General features: G+C 48.4%; 1 protein-coding gene across 6 annotated transcripts in view; it reads right to left on the bottom strand.

Moving 5' to 3' along the window:
- The window catches only part of EXOC2 (exocyst complex component 2), a 1204847-nt gene that overhangs the window by 361949 nt on the left and 825328 nt on the right, over positions 1 to 17570 (bottom strand). The gene's annotated exons all lie outside the window — the stretch shown is intronic.

Genomic DNA, 17570 nt, shown 5'->3' with positions numbered 1-17570 from the left:
TTTCCGATTTGGTCTTTCTCCAATGACTTGCATTGGGCGCATGATGCTCTGTTAGCACCCTACACCCGGCCTCCCCATGCTGCTCTTGGTGCTACTTTGGACCTTGTCCAGTGCTTGTCTCAACCCCTGGTGACTGGTCTCCCAAGCCACTGTTACTTATCTGTAAGCAGCCTCTTTCCGATTTAAGCAATCTCTATTGATTTGCATAGAGCACCCGACCCTGTATTTGCACCCTGCACCTGGCCGCTGCTGGTGTACTGTTGGTGTGGTTTTGAACCTTGCCCAGTACTTGTCTTAACTTCCAAAGACTGGTACTGTAAGTCGATGTTACCTACCTGTATGCTGAATGATTTCTTTCTCCCATAGGTTAACATTGAAAAGTCTAAGAATTGCACTAAGTGTCTACTTTTTGTATTGAAAAGTATTCCTATTGAAAAACGTATTTACCTGAGATGAAGTTCTGTGGTTCTCAAAATAAATATAACCAATTATTTTGTTTATAAATTGGCCTCAGATTTATTCATTGGGTGTGTGCCTCATTTATTGCAACTGCGACTACAACAAAAGCTTAGTTCTACCCTCTGATAAGCCTAACTGCTTGACCTCACTAACACAAAAGAGAGCATTAGTATTATCTACTTTAGCCTCTGTAAAGCCTCTGGGGATCCACTGGACCCTCTGCACACTATACCTCTTTTTGGTATAGTATATAGAGGGACCAGCTTCCTACACCATGTGTGCAAAAGTTACATTAAACTCAACTTGACCAACAAGTTCGGTTTAATGCAATGATTCATTTGAAACTTTGAAGTACCACATTTAGGGCCCGATTCCGATCTCTGTCGGAGGGGCACCTGACGACATACGTACGCGCGCTTTCCAGACGACCCCTAAAACTTTATGAGCGAGCAAGTACAATGCGAGGATAGCCTCGCAATCCGCCCGACTCATACCTGTCAGCGATGCCGTCCGGACGACTTCAACTTTATCGACGCGCACCGTGCAATGGGTCCGATTCCTGAGCGACCAAGTACAATGCGCGCAACGAGCAGCCGGATCAACTCGGACCCTCCGACATGAAAAAGCTCTGGGAAGCGGACTTTGGGGGTCCATAGCGGGCGCCCCTTCACCCGGGGCCCTACGACTCGATCACTGGGGGGGTCGCCTACACATGCATGCACGAAGCGGGCTGGACCGAAGCATCCCCGCAACAGGGGGTGCCCTTGTCCGAGACGTGCATTTTTTGTCTATTGGTGCCTATGTACGCAACGTACACCAGGCTCTCATAGACTTCAATGGGGCTCCGTCAGCGCTGCAGCGCATCGTGCTCTGTCGCTCGGAGCCCAGGAGCACGAGTCGGTGGGAAAGCGATACTGGCACGAGTCGGCCGTAGGGCTTTCCCAGCAAGATCGGAATCGAGCCCTTAGTAGTCCTATTTGGACGTTAGCAGTGCTGAGTTGTCAGCATGGAACTTCATACTCGCCAATGGGGCTACTAGTCATTCTGTAGTAAAAATGACATTCCAGGGTAATAAAACACATGTCCATCTTTTTTTTAAAACTTTATTTAAATGTTGTAGTCTTAAAGTCAGACAAGCAGCACAATAATACATAATCACGGATACAAATACTGTTTCATACATCCCCCGGTCAGCACATTGTAAGCGATGTAATGATTACCGCTGTATATCTGCCACCTTTATACACTGTTGTTCGGGCTGGATATTGACCTCTGGGTGCATGCTCCCACTATCTGTTGTTTACATTTCCCTGCATATATGTGCGGTCCATATTTCATAGCCTTGAGTAACTCCAACCACCTCCCTGCATCTCAACCCACACCTCTTCTGTTGGACCCCACAGGCTCTACTTCTTCCATGGCCTTCTGAATCATATAAGTCTGGTAAGGTCCCCATATATTCTTAGGTCGGCATCTTTCTCTAATTAGAGCATTATAATTGTCCGATTGTGTGGAACAATAAGCCAGGTCAGTGCACCAATCCGATAACTTGAGCAGAGGGCCATGCAACCAACACACTGCTATCCTCTGTTTCGCTAGTAGGAGGCTAATAGCCGCCAGTTTGCATCCTGATTTGTATATATCTTTATCATAACCTGGGAGCGCAACCAGTGGGGTCTCTGGGATTGGGAGCTTCAACATCTGTGTTAAGGCCAAAAATACCTCCCTTCAGAATACACGTATCCTGGGGCACTCCCAAGCCAGGTGGGTAAAGTTTGCATTATCAGCCCTGCACCTTGGGCATCTGTCATCTTCGTTCAAGCCATATTTGAATAACCGAGCTGGAATGTAGTATACCCGGTGGAGGTATTTATAAATTATAATGTATCAGCCTGTGTCACCCATTCTGGGAGATGGACTTGGTGTTTGCAAAGCATTGCGCCCACTGTGTCTCAGTGATTTCTATGCTCAGCTCCTCCTGCCACTAAAGCTGGGTTTTGTGTGGTGTCTAAGTGTTACGCCCCCTGCTGAGTGCATATAACGTTGTAATTCTGCGCTGTGGAGAGCTAGTCTGAAGGAGATATGTTAATGACTTCATCTCTTGTGGATCTGCCATGTCCTCCCCTAGTATAACGCGCAGCACTTGTCGAGCCCTGTAGTATTGAAAAGCTTTTAGCGGCGATGTCTGAGGTGCGTGTGCTAATGTTTGCTACCACGTTTTCACTGTACCGTCAAAAAAGAAATCCCCCACCCGCTCAATTTGTAACGTGCCAAGTGTTTGTATAACTGCCCTATCTTCACACATCGGGAACTAATCACACCATTTGATAGGCAATTTGGGAGAGTATTTGAGCGTGAGCTGCTGGGCCACTGCTGTGTTTTTCATTTGAGTTCTCGTGCATCCTATTGGGTCTATGATGCGGAGTCTCCCCTGGGACCCACTTAATAGTGTTTTCAGCAATGGGATAGGGCTGACCACGTTTCTTTCAATGTTTAGTTGTGGTAAGTCCTGGGGTCCATGAATCCAATAATATGCATTCAACACCTGTGCGGCCCTATAGTATCTTTCTAAGTCTGGGGCATTTAAACCACCCTCTATGTATGTTTTTGTTAACGTGTCCTACTTAATCCGTGGCTGCTTCCCGGCCCAGGCAAGCCGTATCATGAGGGTACGGAAGCTCTGAAAGAATGACTTAGGCAATGTAATTGGGATATTCGCAAATAAGAAGAGGAAGCACAACCATTTTCATTAGGGCTATGCGGCCTATAAGAAACAGTGGGAGTCTAATCCATTTGTCAATTGAGTCTTTCAATTTCTGCACTACGTGCCCGTAGTTTTCATGCAGTATCACCTTGAGATCAGTGTGTACCTGAATTCCCAGATAGCGCACTGGGTTTGTAGTCTATTCTATAGGATAGTCAATGTGAATGGGGTAGTCGCACTAGTGAGTGGAAATATCAAAGACTTGATGTTGATGTTTAAGCCCGAATGTTGACCGAATAGCTCAACATCTTAGAGCATAGGTTTTAAATTCTGCTCAGGATTGCGACATGTCCGTCTTTTTAATATAATGCACCCTGGCTTTAGGGCTCAGTAGGCCTGCCTAAAAGGTGACTTATTAATATCAAAAAGGAAGGTTTGGGCATTGCCATTGGTTTAAATTGCAAAGTCGAGTATTCACTTTAAAAACTGCTCTGTCAGCCTGCAATGTCAGACTGGGAGTCTAGCTTTGCTTTATCACACTTGTGGTACACGAGGGACACTTAACTTACAGGCCCTAGGTAACATATACTAGGGCAGAGGTCTTCTAACTTTTTTGCTCTGAGCACCTCCATCCCACTTAAGCAAAATGTTTTGAAGTTGGGCCGCCCTCCAAAACGAAATGGCAAGGATTTGGGGAGGGGGAGGGATGATCACAGAAGGCAGGGATCATGAGATCATTTGAGAGGTGCTTTACTGTGACTCGTAATCCACTCTAAATGTGGGACATCTAAAAAAGCAACAGCATCAAACAAGAACAGAATTGACCAGTAGAGTTACTGCCCATAATCGGGGTACTGTGGGCCCCAAAGCACTCCACCTGCTGCACTAATGATGGCTGTAGCCCTGAGAAGAAGGCAATCGCCTCTTCTTTTACTCCTTCCCCACCATGTCAGACCATCATTTCGTTCTCTTTCTGAAAGAAAATGAGCTACTGCATGCTGCCCCCCTTTTTAGTGTCCAGGGCACTATCTCCCCTAAGGCTAGATATTAAAATGACCCCCCATGCAAATTTTTTATTGTAAAACATTAAGAATTGTGATGCAGTGGGACCCTTGGGCAAAAGTATCACTGCACCTTTTTCACTAATGATACACACTGCCTTGCTGTCACCTTCGATTTTTGTTACCAACATGGGCTCCTATTTCACACCATCACTCTCCCTTCCATCTTTTTTTTTGGAGGGGGGGTGGGGGGGGGGGGGCAGTTTTATATAGAGTGAACTCGATCCGAAGGTATCAGAGCACTTTACATGAGCACCAGTTGTTTTACAGATGGACGTACGAGTTACTTACCTTCGGTAACGAGGTATCTGGTAGAGACGTTGTCTAGCCGCAGATTCCTTAACTTAGAATATCCCCAGGCGTCAGACTGGATCTGGAAAAATCTTTGCAGCAGTACCTCTGCATGCCAGGGGACGGCGCCCCACGACCCCGCCCCAACGTCGTCCACCTACATGACGTCAGCGAGGTCATATAAGTCCCTCCCGGCGCGCTGACGTCAGTTTTCTTCTGAAAAACTTTTCCACGACACAACGCGAAGCCACCAACAAAAAAACTGTGAAAGTATGGGAACAGTGTGCGAGGGATGAAAATCTGTGAATAAATAAGGAGGTTGGTGCAAGACACCATTGTAAAAGACAGAATTAGACACTGCCTACATATAAGTGGAAAAGCAGTGAGAAAGAACACCGCAAGCTAAGCGAATACCCTTGACAAGTGCAACAAGGGAAGAATATCTCAACAGACAGAAATAGACTGTTATTACCATGCAGAACAACAGACAGAAATAGACTGTCAGTACCATGTAGAACTGTGTCGTCTAGCAAGAACGGAGCACAGAGAGAACAGTCCACCACAAGAAGGTATGAAAAGACTGGCACTTCCCCCTATAGTAATGGAGGTCTGAAACAGAGGTCAACAGATCCCCTAAGAAGACGACTGTAGAGGAGACCAGAACCCTGAGCCAATAGAGAAGGTGGGAGGGAGGAAAGGCAGCAGGAGAAGATAAGAAAAGGGAGATATATCTCCTGGTGAATGTTAATCAAAAGGCATCATTTTACAGGTAAGAAACCCTTGAGAGGGAGTCAGCTGTATTATGGTAACAGAAACCCCTGAGAGGGAGCCAGCTGTATTATGGCAAATCTCAAAGGGATGCAACAATGTGAGCACCCATGAGAGAAAAACCAATGCCAACTGCAAAAGGGGCCAGTGGAGAACCCCACTTGGCAAGGTCCTCGCAGAGCGGGGAGGCTGGGTGGGCGTTAAGGAATCTGTGGCTAGACAACGTCTCTACCAGATACATCGTTACCGAAGGTAAGTAACTCGTAGATCGGATAGAGACATCTAGCCGCAGATTCCTTAACTTAGAATAGATACCACAGCCATACCCCAAAATGGGGGGGGTGGGTCTGCGAGACAACAACAGAAAGCGCCAAGCATCCAATCTGGCAACAGAGTGACGGATAAGGGGGGGGGGGGGGAGCTGTGGCGGAACAGCCAGAGAGCAACCCAGCAGCTCGAATGAGCAGAAATAACAGGATAGAAGATATCCCAAAAACATCAGAATGGCGCCACACCATACCCTTATAAAAATGACAGGTAGAACGGCAAAAGACCTATACCAGAGCAAAGAAAGAGAGAGAGAGAGGGGAAGAAGGACCGCTCTCTGCTTAATGGCACCCGAAGAGTACACCGACCCAAGTTCGAAATGAACTTGAAGAGATGCAAACAGACTAACCTAAGAAGGAAGTCGAAGGAGCCGGTGTCACGAGCCCAAAGGCAAGAGCTAGAACCTGAGCCATGTGTTGGGAATAGCCAACGGGACAGGAAACATGCCAAGTGCACACACAATCCCCAAAAAGGGTAAGTAGGGGCATTTAGCATCAATTGTAAACCTGCCGAAGCAGGAAGAAATATGCAGTAGGCAAACAACCAGAGAGACCTTAAAGTGGCTTACACAAGAAGCATAAGAGTGCCCGACCGGGCAATATGAAGCCAGAGTGAGAAACAACCCACAATAGAACTGTCCCGCAGGCCTAGCTGTAACAATAGTATGTGAAAACGTGGAAAAGGGCATATCCGAAGGAAGTGGCCAAAAAACGCCAAATTTACGAATAGTGGGAAGAGTCTCTGAATCCGAGACCAACACTCCAGAAAAGACACGTACAGCGTCGAACACCAAAAAAAAAAAAAAAAAAAGGAGCTTATGTCAAATTGGGAAATTACCCCAATAAGCAGAAGCAAGGAGGAACCTATGGGCAAGTTGCAACAACATAGAAAAGCTCCCACACACATGGAGATATTGGTCCGGACTGTGCAGCCTCGAAAGAGGTGGCGACATAGGAAGAGGAATACCAAGGCAACTGGCATGTATACAGAATGTATAAACATATAAATTATATGTTTATACATTCTGTATACATGCCGGTTGATATAATCATGTAGAGACAGAGCAAGAACATGTCCATACCAGATCATACCTAGCACAGTAAGGGGAGACAGGAGCCGTTGTAGAAGAGACCATGAAACCTCCCAAAGAGGTGGATGACCATGGCGTAAGCAGTTGGCCCCAGGAAACAACAGGGAACACCGGACAATCGGACCACCAGATGACGCATGGAGACACAGGCTCTCCAGGTCCAGGTGAAATAAGCAAAGCTATATAATAGCATACAAGTACCCCCACATGGAGTATGCATACCCCAAACAACGGGGAACACCTCTTAGGGCAATAAGCCAAGCTAAAAGAGCGCAGTAACAAACTGAACCCGTGAACCTGAGTTCCGAGCCGTATGACACTACAGAGCTGAGCCGCCGGCTTAATACCACAGTCAGAGGACCAGACACAGCAACCCGTGGAACACGGGCATAGCAAGCCAACAGGCAGCTCAAAGCAAAACGCACCCAAGGGATGCCAATAAAAGGGTAATCACCCTTGACCACAGAAAAGAATACGTAAGGTTCAGCGCCCATGTTAAACAAGGAGCGCATCTAAGGGATGCAAAATGAAAAAGTACCACCATGGAAGATAGGCCTAAGAAGACCTAAGAGGAAGGATGAAAACCTACAAGGAGCCGGTGAACCGTCGACTCAGCGTGAGCATCAAACAGCAAAACCCAATCAAAGGGTAAGTCAACCTGTCGCTCCCGGATATTTTCAGGGAAGACACTATCTTGCAACCAAGCGTGACGCCTTAAGGCAACAGAGCCCGCCATAGCTTGGCCCAAAGAATCCGCAGTATCTAAGGCAGAGCGGATTGTGAATTCGGCAAGGTCCCGGCCATCGCAGAGGAGGCGAAGGAGATCAACACGAGCACCTTCAGAGGTGGCAGAAAGCAAAGACTCTGCAGAATCCCACAGGGCAGAGATAGCCTGAGCCAAAACACACACTGTATTTAAGGACCGTAGGGCCGCACTAGTGGAAGCAAAGATGTTCCTACCCCATGACTCAAGCCATCTAGACTCCCGTGAGGGAGGAAGCGTTAGAGGGGGCAGTGAAGGAAAGGAAGTCTGCAACACAAACCCCTGCACATCAGGATGCACAAAAAGACAAACAGGATCATACACAGCTGAACGGTGACGGTGCAAAACTGAACGAGCCACCGGGTCACCTGAAGCAGGCCGGACCCAGGTACCCAAAAGGGAATCATAAAGGGAAGCCTCAAAGGGTAGAAGCGTCTCCACATTCCTGGACCCCCGGTGAAGGACCTCAAGCAAGGGGTCCACAGACAACGGGGCAGAAGGGGGTTGCATGTTTAAAATGCGGGTGGCCAATGAGACCACTCTCAAGAAAGCTGCACCAGCCTCGGTAGCCCTCCGCAGAGGGGACAACAACTCATTAGTGGGGGAGGGTTGTAAGCTGACCCTCCCAAGACAATGAAGGTGCGACCAATGCCCCACGGAAGGGAGCCCCATTGAAGAATGAGGATCCTGACGTGGTTCCTGGGAGGCGAAAAGCCTGACGGGTCTGGGAGCTCCTGAGGAGGCTCCACAAATTTCAAGGGGGGCACTGGCAACAATACCTCCGGTGACGCCGGGCGAGAGGGCAGCGCCGAACTCTCTCCAGAGGCCTCTAGAGAAGAGTCCATAATTCGGCGTTGACACAGCGCCAAACGACGTGCGTCCGCGCCTCGTCAGTCACCGACTCGGCTGCATCCAGCATCGACTCGGCGCCGTCCAGCGCCGAAACTATGACAAGCTCCCCTTCCGAAGAAGAAGGCGCCGGCGAGGGGCAGCGCCGACTCCACCTCATCCATGACAGGCTCAGACTCCGGAGAAAGAAGCGGAGACGGAGCCGGGGAGGAGAGCCTCTGGCGCCGACCCCAGCTCCGGACAGGCGACCGCCTGCCTGGGAGCCCGAGGTGTGCTCAAGGCAGGGCTATGAGCACCGGTAACCACCTGGGACGCCACACGGAGCCCAGCAGGGCTATGCGGTGCAGCAGAGGTGCCGTGGGTCGCAGAGGGGGACCCAGGTGGGCCGCGCCCTATTGGCACCACATCTCCGACGTTCCAGGGGGGCAAAGGCTCAATTGGCGCCGGGGGCGAACCCACCGGGGAGTCGGTCGGAGATCACACAAAAAGCAGAGGCCCCGAGTACGCCCCAGGGACGGACACAAGGGAGGCCTGCAGAGCGGCGGCATATGCCTCCATTTGGGCCCGAGTCGCCCCAACACCCGGAAAGGGTGGATAGAGGGGGGGCGACTGTTGGGAGCGCATGTCTGGAATGTTCCGGGAACCAGTGCCCCTGACAATAGAAGAAGGGGAGGTCGAAGACCTCGGCAACAAGCGCCTCGACTTACCAAGTGGCAAACGACGGCCCCGGAGACTGAACAACGGCGGAAACGGACAGTAGAGGGACCTGCCGTTGATGAAGAGGCCGGGGGGTGAGACGACTCCGACCGGGACAGCCGTGCCAACAGAAGCTTCTTACGGCGCTCCCGCCGAGACTTCGGCTTCAGGCGTTGGCAGGCTTCGCAGTCCGTGGAGTCATGGTGCTCGCCCAGACACCACATACAAATAAGATGCGGGTCCGTCGCGGACATCTGTCGCGAACAGGAATTACACGTTTTAAAGCCCGAAGGCATCGCACACTGTTCCTGACGCGAAGCGTCGACAAGGAGGCCTGAAAACAGGCCAGAGGAACCGCTCACTCCGGATCCGCGTTGCATGTGGAAAAGAAGGAAACGGACGTCAGTGTGCCGGAAGGGACTTGTATGACCTCGCTTACGTCATGTACGTGGACGACGTCAGGGCGGGGTTGTGTGGCGCCGTCCCCCGGCGCGCAGAGGTGCTGCTGCAAAAGTTTTTCCGGATCCAGTCTGATGCCTGGGGATATTCTAAGTTAAGGAAACAGCAGCTAGATGTCTCTATCAGATACAATAATTTTTGTTAGGCATGGGGAGATTAAGTGATTTGCCCAGAATCACAGGATGTTCAGCGTCCCTGCCGAGAATCGAACCCGGTTCCCCAGCTTCGAGGTCGACCGCTCTAGCCGTCATCTTCCCACTCCCTCCAAACTCTCAGCATCCCTCTCCCTCTCATCTCTCTGATGCCCTAATCAAGGTGTCTCCTCTGCTTCATTGTTTCCCCTCGCCTGGGCCATTGCTCCAAGACTCAAAGAAACACTGGCACAGCAAGTATGCCCTCCAACTGCAGCAACAATGATACCTACAGCTCTACAAATCATGCAGCCCACTCTACCCACTCAGCAGGGCCATTACCACAAGGCCAGATGCTCAAAACAGGCTTTCTGCCATTTGGTGTAAAAAAAACAACATAAAAAGCACATTTAACTGATGCCTGTAAATGAAGACAGCCTAGAAACATGCCTTTTACGCATCCAAGCTATCTTCATTTACATGAAATTAATTGCAGCCCCAATTACACCCCCCCGAACACATTGACGGCCCCCAGTGGGATGCCCCCCCCAGTTTGAAGATCTCTGTACTAGGGACTTATAAGTAGGTTAACATATGCCAATTGGGCATAAGCCAATTAGACATACACTTTTGAGGGTCAGAAAACACGCACTGAGGCCTGGTCAGCAGGGCCCAGTGCACTACTGAGTTATTACACCAGTACTTAATAGTCAAAAAATGGGGGTGGACCATGCAAAAAACCATTGTCTCACAACAGGTATTGAATTGAAGCACTCATTTTGAATTTGCACACAAACCAACAGGATCATACATGGTTACTGTACAGCCTAAACATTTTCTTCCTCGTCTCAGTGATTATTAGGAGATTAGAGTCAAGGATCTGTAACCTACGTGAGCCCACCTTGCCCAAAATACTCCTAAAAGTTCTGTAAAGGCCCACTAACCTCCTCTTCCTGACTTAAGGAAACCTCTCACTCACAAAGCCCTGTTTTCTTATCCGTATCAAGGGCACCTCTTCTATAGTTCATTGAAGCAGGGCTGCTTTGATTTAATAGTATCTGGGGGTAACCACACATTTTGCTGGTTAGACTAGGTTTTCACAAGAGGATTCTTACTAGTGAGCGAGGGGATCCACGTGGCAATGGAAGATTGCTTTCCATACCCACCACTGCAGTTTTGGATGTAAATTTAAACTGGACTGTATATCTACAAGTTGCAGCTGCGACTCTCTTGCTAGATTAGGACGTTGCACTGTTCCTAGCCGGGGAAGGTTCATTCAGGGAGGAAGACCCACTATGGCAGCCTTCACTCCGGGGAGTAAAGCTTGATGCACGTGCATGAACGAAAACCCAATGTGCCTAGTGTCTGGCATAAAGCGTGAAGATAGACCAAGCCGTATAAGCAGGTGTGCTATTTGGATGCCAAAGGGTCCCTGAAACATGCACAGTTGCGTCTATTACACAAGCTGGCAGCTTCACTTAGAGTGGAGATGCAGATTGCCAGACCGGAATTTAACAGACATATATAATAATTCTAACAAATTGAGAGCAAGTGACACTGGTAATATAGACCAAGTCAGCACCTCCTCAGTGTCTTCCAATAAGTTTAAATATACAAGTAAAAGCTTGCTGGATGTAAAACACAGTGCCACTTAACCAGTGTTATCCTGTATAGAAAGAAACCTTCTCTATACTTTAAGAAACAAAATATATGGTACAGAGCACAACAACAAATCAGTTCAGAATCCGACCTATTTGTCAGATGGTTTTAATAAACATAGTAATGCAGCTCTTTTTTACTGACACGTCCCTGCTTTTTCTGAACAAACCTTTGCTTTTGTTTTGTAATCTTTCACCTAGATTACTATTGTTTGTGCTGTTTGAAAATTGGATGCACATAAGAACTTCACATCTTACAAAATGTGCCGCCTATATGACACTGCATCATTAAAAGCGGTCCGAAGGTATGAGCAGTGAGTGATTCATAATGCACGTCATACCCTCTATATATGGGTATGTTAAACTCAGGAGAGAATGGAAACACATAAGTTTCATCTTGTGCTACGCTGTGCCAGGTCCCTGATAAGGAAGTTAAACAACACTTGATCTTTATTCAGAAATTTGTAAATTGAGTTATGGCTCCTCTGGGCAACTATTGATTATTATGTGATGGGATTTTAACTTTGCTTTTAATAAATCAGTTTCGACTATATTTGCACCTCTATCATTGAGTAGAAGCTAATCCTTACTTTTGATTAACACGTGGATTATTTGAGGTTGTATCGTAGTGTGATGTTGTTAAATGCAACTAACGTAGCTTATACTTATACTGACAGCATTGTTCTTATACAAAAATTGGAAGTTTGGACTACCGCCACTTGCTGTAGCCTTCTCCCGTACAACAAAGGGAATCCTTAAATGTACTCAATGGTTTTTACCACTGTGCCACCAAGGTATCCGTTCACTCACTTTTTACGTCCTGCACATTTGTAAAGTTTGGAGCACGTTCTTTGTTCTCTCTTTTTTCTTCTTCTCTTTTGTTTTATTTCTTACTGGCTTCTTTTCCCTTTTTCCAATAAAGTCACAGATGTTTTGTTGAATTATTTTTGCAAATGGAGTTGGTGTTATCTCTATCATGGGCCTTTGTGATACCTTCTGGTTCTCTTCACGGTGCTTACCATTCTTTTTAGCTGGTTACATAGAGGAATATGCTACTTACCAGTATACATCTGTTCTTGGCATGTAAAGCTGCAGATCTACACACTGTGCATAGATCGCCATCTGGTGTTGGGCCCAGATGTTGAAGTTGTTTTTCTCTTGGAAAGTCTTTGGAAGTCACGAGGTATGTGACTCCTCCTTTGGATCATATTGCGCTTGGGCTTTGGCTCCATCCTCAGATTGTTTTTCGCCAGCGGGGGAAATGATGGAGCTTTATAAGAAACAGGAAAGATGCCCATGTGTGCTGTATCTAAATAAGATAAAACTGGAACAGATAAAGGTAGCCGGGGAGGCGGGTGGGCGTGTGTAGATCTGCAGCTCTACATGCCAAGAACAGATGCATATTGTTAAGTAGCATATTCCGTTCGAGGCATATGAGCTGCAGATTACACACTGTGCATAGATTGTGTAGCAGTACCCCCTCCAAGCGGCGACCACCAGTATCTGTTGCAGTTGTTTGAAACAGTGTTTTGAGGACAGCCTGGCCCACACTAGCTTGTTGCTTAGTTTGCACATCTACACAATAGTGTTTAGTGAAAGTGTGCGGTGTAAACCATGCAGCTGCTTTGCAGATATCATCTAAGGGGATGTTCCCTAAAAATGCCATGGAAGCCCCTATTGTACGTGTAGAGTGGGCTTTAGGGGGAACAGATAGCGTTCGTTTTGCTTTGTGGTAGCAAATCTGTATGCATTTAACAATCCACCTAGCTATCCCAGATTTGGAAATGGGGTTGCCTTTGTGTGGTGGTGAGAAAGACACGAATAGTTGTTTGGTCTTGCGAAAAAGTTGTGTTCTATTGATGTAGTAGAGTAAAGCTCTTTTGACGTCTAGGGTGTGTAGAGCTTTTTCTGCAATGGTGTGTGGTTGCGAGAAGAATGCGGGCAGTTCCACAGATTGATTGAGGTGAAAGGGAGAAATGACTTTAGGAAGGAATTTTGGATTAGTGCGGAGAACAACCTTATTATGATGCATTTGCAGAAAAGGTTCTTGAATGGTGAGTGCTTGCATCTCACTGACCCTTCTGGGGGAAGTAATGGCTACAAGGAAAGCTGTTTTCCATGTTAAAAATTGAAGCTCTCATTTATGTAGAGGTTCAAATGGAGGCCCCATTATTCTTGTGAGAACGATGTTTAGGTTCCACACCGGTGAGGGTGGCACTCTAGGGGAAATTATTCTCTTAAGGCCTTCCATGAAGGTTTTTATGGCAGGTACTCTGAAGAGTGATAGATGTTGTCTATTTTGTAGATACGCTGCTATGGCAGCAAGGTGTAGTCTAATAGATGTGTAGGCTAGGTTGCATCTTTTTAGGTGTAGCAAATAGCCTATGATGTGTTGGATAGACACATCTAAGGGATTGACATTATTGTTGTGACAATAAATCACGAAACGTTTCCACTTGGCTGCGTAGCAAGCTCTAGTGGTAGGTCATCTAGCTTCTTTAATGACGTTCATACAATCAGGGGGAAGATTAAGGTAACCAAATTCTAGGATTTCAGGAGCCAGATCGCAAGGTTGAGCTGAGCTGGGTCCGGGTGTCTGATCTCTCCATGGTTCTGGGTTAAGAGGCGTGGAGAGAGGTGTAATTTTTGGTGCGGAACTACAGAGAGTTCCAGCAATGTGGTGTACCACGGTTGTCTGGCCCAAGTTGGAGCAACCAGGATAAGAGTTAGGGAATGTTGCTGTAATTTGCGCACCACTAATGGAATGAGTGGGAGAGGCGGAAAAGCATACGCAAATCTGCCTGACCAGTTCATCCATATCGCATTGCCTTTGGACCATGGGTGTGGATATCTGGCGGCGAAGCTTGGGCATTTGGCGTTTTCGTGGGTGGCGAAGAGGTCTATCTGTGGTTGCCCCCACATTTGAAATAATGGTTGAAGAACTTGTGGATGAAGTTCCCACTCGTGGATTTGCTGAGTTTGACAGCTCAACAGATCTGCAATGGTGTTTTGGACTCCTGGGACATGTTGTGCTAGGAGAAAAATGTTTTGAGGTATGGCCCACCTCCATATGGTCTGTGCTAGCTGAGAGAGCTGCAGAGAGTGTGTGCCGCCCTGTTTTTGGATGTAGTACAATGCTGTCATGTTGTCTGTGCGGACTAAGCCAGCCTTGCCTGAGACGTGTTTTTGAAAGACTTTTAGGGCTAGAAATATGGCTAGTAACTCCAGATGGTTGATGTGGAGTAACTTTTGTTGAGGTGTCCACCTGCCCTGCATGGTGTGATGTAGTAGATGAGCTCCCCAACCGGAGAGAGATGCGTCCGCAGTTAGAACTATTTGAGGAACCGGCTCTAGGAACAGTCGTTGTTTGGAAAGGTTTTTGGTGGTCCACCACTGCAGAGAGCGATGGGCACGACCGTCTACCAACACCAGATCTGTTAGCTGACCTTAAGCCTGGTTCCATTGGCGTGCTAGGCACTCTTGGAGAGGACGCATCTGGAGTCTTGTATGAGGTACTATGAATATGCAAGAGGCCATCATCCCTATAAGTTGCATAAACACTCGGGCAGGAAGAGAGTGTTGTGGTTGAAATTTGGCGCGAAGAGCTTGTATGCTTTCTATCCTGGCAGGGCTGGGGTAGGCTAACGCTTTTGAGGTGTCTATGGTGGCACCGAGGTATTGTTGTACGTGGGAGGGATGCAGATGGGACTTGGCGTAGTTTACTGTGAAGCCCAGGTCGTGAAGTAGTTGGATAGTGGCATGAGTGTGTTGTACACACTGGTTGTATGAGCTGGCTTTTATGAGCCAGTCGTCTAGATAGGGGAAGAAGTGGATGTGTTGTCTTCTCAGGTGTGCTGCCACTACTGCTAGGCACTTGGTAAACACGTGTGGCGCTGTGGTGACTCCGATGGGGAGTACTTTGAATTGGTAGTGGTGACCGTCCACTACGAATCTGAGAAACTTCCTGTGAGCGGTGTGAACGGGAATATGGAAATAGGCGTCCTTGAGGTCTATGGTGGTTAGGAAGTCGTTTTGGGAGAGCAGAGGAAGCACCTGCTGGAGTGTGACCATGTGAAAGTGGTCTGAGTGTATGTATTGGTTTAGGGGTCTGAGGTCCAGAATGGGCCTGAGAGAGCCGTCCTCCTTTGGTATGAGAAAATATAGGGAGTAAACTCCCTTGTTTTGTTGGTGGGTAGGAACTGGTTCTATTGCATTTTTTTGTAGGAGGGAGATTGCCTCCTGCTTTAGAAGTGACAAATGTTCCTGTGACATTGGGCGCTGTTTGGGTGGAATGGTTGGGGGGGGATATCTGTTAGCTCTAGACAGTAGCCTGATTGAATTATTTGTTGCACCCATCTGTCTGAGGTGAAGGTAGCCCAGACAGGAAGGAAATTGTGGAGTCTGCCCCCGACTGGAGTGGAATAGTTTGGGGGAAGTGGAGGGAAGTCACTGGGTGGGGGTGGAGGCAGAGCGGGAGGTGTTAGTTTTGCCTCTTCCTTTGTTCTTGTTACCCCTGTAACTGCCTCTTTGGTAACCTCTAGTGAAGGTGGATTGGGTAGGGGTTTTGTAGGAAGTGGAGGCGCTGTCTGAGGAGTAGCCTCTGGTGTTGCTTCTAAAGGAGGAACGGCGAAAGGAGCGCCTGGGAGCTTGTGACTGCAAGGCTCCCATAGATTTTGCCGTGCCTGTGTTCTTTTTCATTTTTTCGAGGGCTATATCGACATTAGGGCCAAACAGATGTTTCTCATCAAAGGGGTGGTTGAGGATGGAACTTTGAACCTCAGGTTTGAAACCTGAAATGCGTAGCCAGGCATGCCTACGCAGAAGGGTGCTGGTATTTATTGCCCTGTCAGCTGCATCGAGGGCACAACGGATGGAAGGGTTTGTGATGGTTTTACCCTCTTGAATCAATTCGTTGGCCCTATTTTTATGTTTGTCAGGGAGGTGTTGCACTATTGACTCCAGCTCATCATAATGTGCCCTGTCCTATCTGGCTAGGAGCGCTTGGGTGTTAGCGATACGCCAGATGTTGTCCGCTTGGGACGCCGTCCATTTGCCAGAGGCTTCTAGGAGTTTAGACTCTTTATCTGGCGGTGGAGCCTCACCTGATGCTTGGGAATTGGCACGTTTCCTCGCATTGGAAACTGCCAGGGAGTCTAGTGGTGCTGGGCCTTTGATGTAGGGTGGATCTGCTGGGCGGCCTCATATTTTTTCTCAATGCGTGGGTTAATGACCCTGGCCCTAACCGGGTCTTTAAAGACCTCTGGTGTGTGCTTAATAACCTCCTTAAGCATCGGCAGAATTGAGGTGGACCTCTGTGCAGTGTCAAATGTGTCTAAGAGGAAGTCCCCCTCTACGGGGTCTGTGTGGAGATCAACACCGTGGAAGTGGGCAGCCCTATGGAGTAGCTGGTTAAAGCCCATGGTGTCCTCTGGGGGGGGGGGAGGGTCTAGAAGGGTAAAGATCGTCCTGCGGGACGTTAGGGACGTCTGGGATGTTGTAGTCGTCCCATGGGTCTGGGGAGCCTGTAGGAGGAGGGTCCCCTGTTGGTTGGTTGTCCGCCCCGTCCCCTGTGTTATAGATAATGTCATCATCATCATCCTCATCTGGAGATGGTGTGGGAGAATGATGGGGTGGGGGAGGAGGAGGAGGAGGAGGAGGAGGAGGAGGTGGAGGAGGTGGAGGTGGAGGAGGAGGTGAAGGAATCCTCAAAGGGGAGGTGGCAAAGTCTCTCCTTTTTGGTGGTGGAACTGGTGCAGGCTTGTCCAGTGATCTTTTTTTGGTGCTAAGTGCCAAATGCCCAGTCTTTAGATCCTTTACGAGGGTTTTTTGGTAAGGATCGGGTCGAAACAGTTCGTCTGTAAGGGGCAGATCTTTCGGTGCCGATGGTGTCGGAACCGTGGGTTTTTTAGGCGTCGATTCGGCACTGGTTCTTGGTTTTGAACCATGGGGTTTAGAAGTGTCTTTTGACTTCCTCGGTTCCGAGGTGGCTGTCAGCTTCGAAGTTTGGGAGTCAAGGCTTTTCGGCTTCTTGCTCGGCTCCGAGGATGTTATCGGTGCCGAGGAGCCGGTGCTAGTCTTCGGCGCCGAGTGCTTCGGTGTCAAGCTGGGCGCGGACAAGGAAAGGGGTGTTTTCTTTTTCGGTGCTGGTGTCAATGAGATTTTTTCGGCACAGAGGGTAGGCTGGCTCGTGCCCGAGCTGCCTGAAGGCTTGATGGGCTTCTTAACCGGGCCCGGAAGCGAGGTACAGGAAGCAGTCTTTTGGTGCATACCTAGAGGCGAAGGCGTGACCGAAGCCTTTTTCAATGGCGTGGAGG

This window comes from Triturus cristatus, chromosome 5_2 (genome assembly GCF_964204655.1).
Source record: "Triturus cristatus chromosome 5_2, aTriCri1.1, whole genome shotgun sequence".
Classification (NCBI taxonomy): Eukaryota; Metazoa; Chordata; class Amphibia; order Caudata; family Salamandridae; genus Triturus; species Triturus cristatus.
The sequence above is the reverse complement of the archived record's forward strand: the minus strand, read 5'-3'. Positions and strand labels throughout refer to the sequence as shown.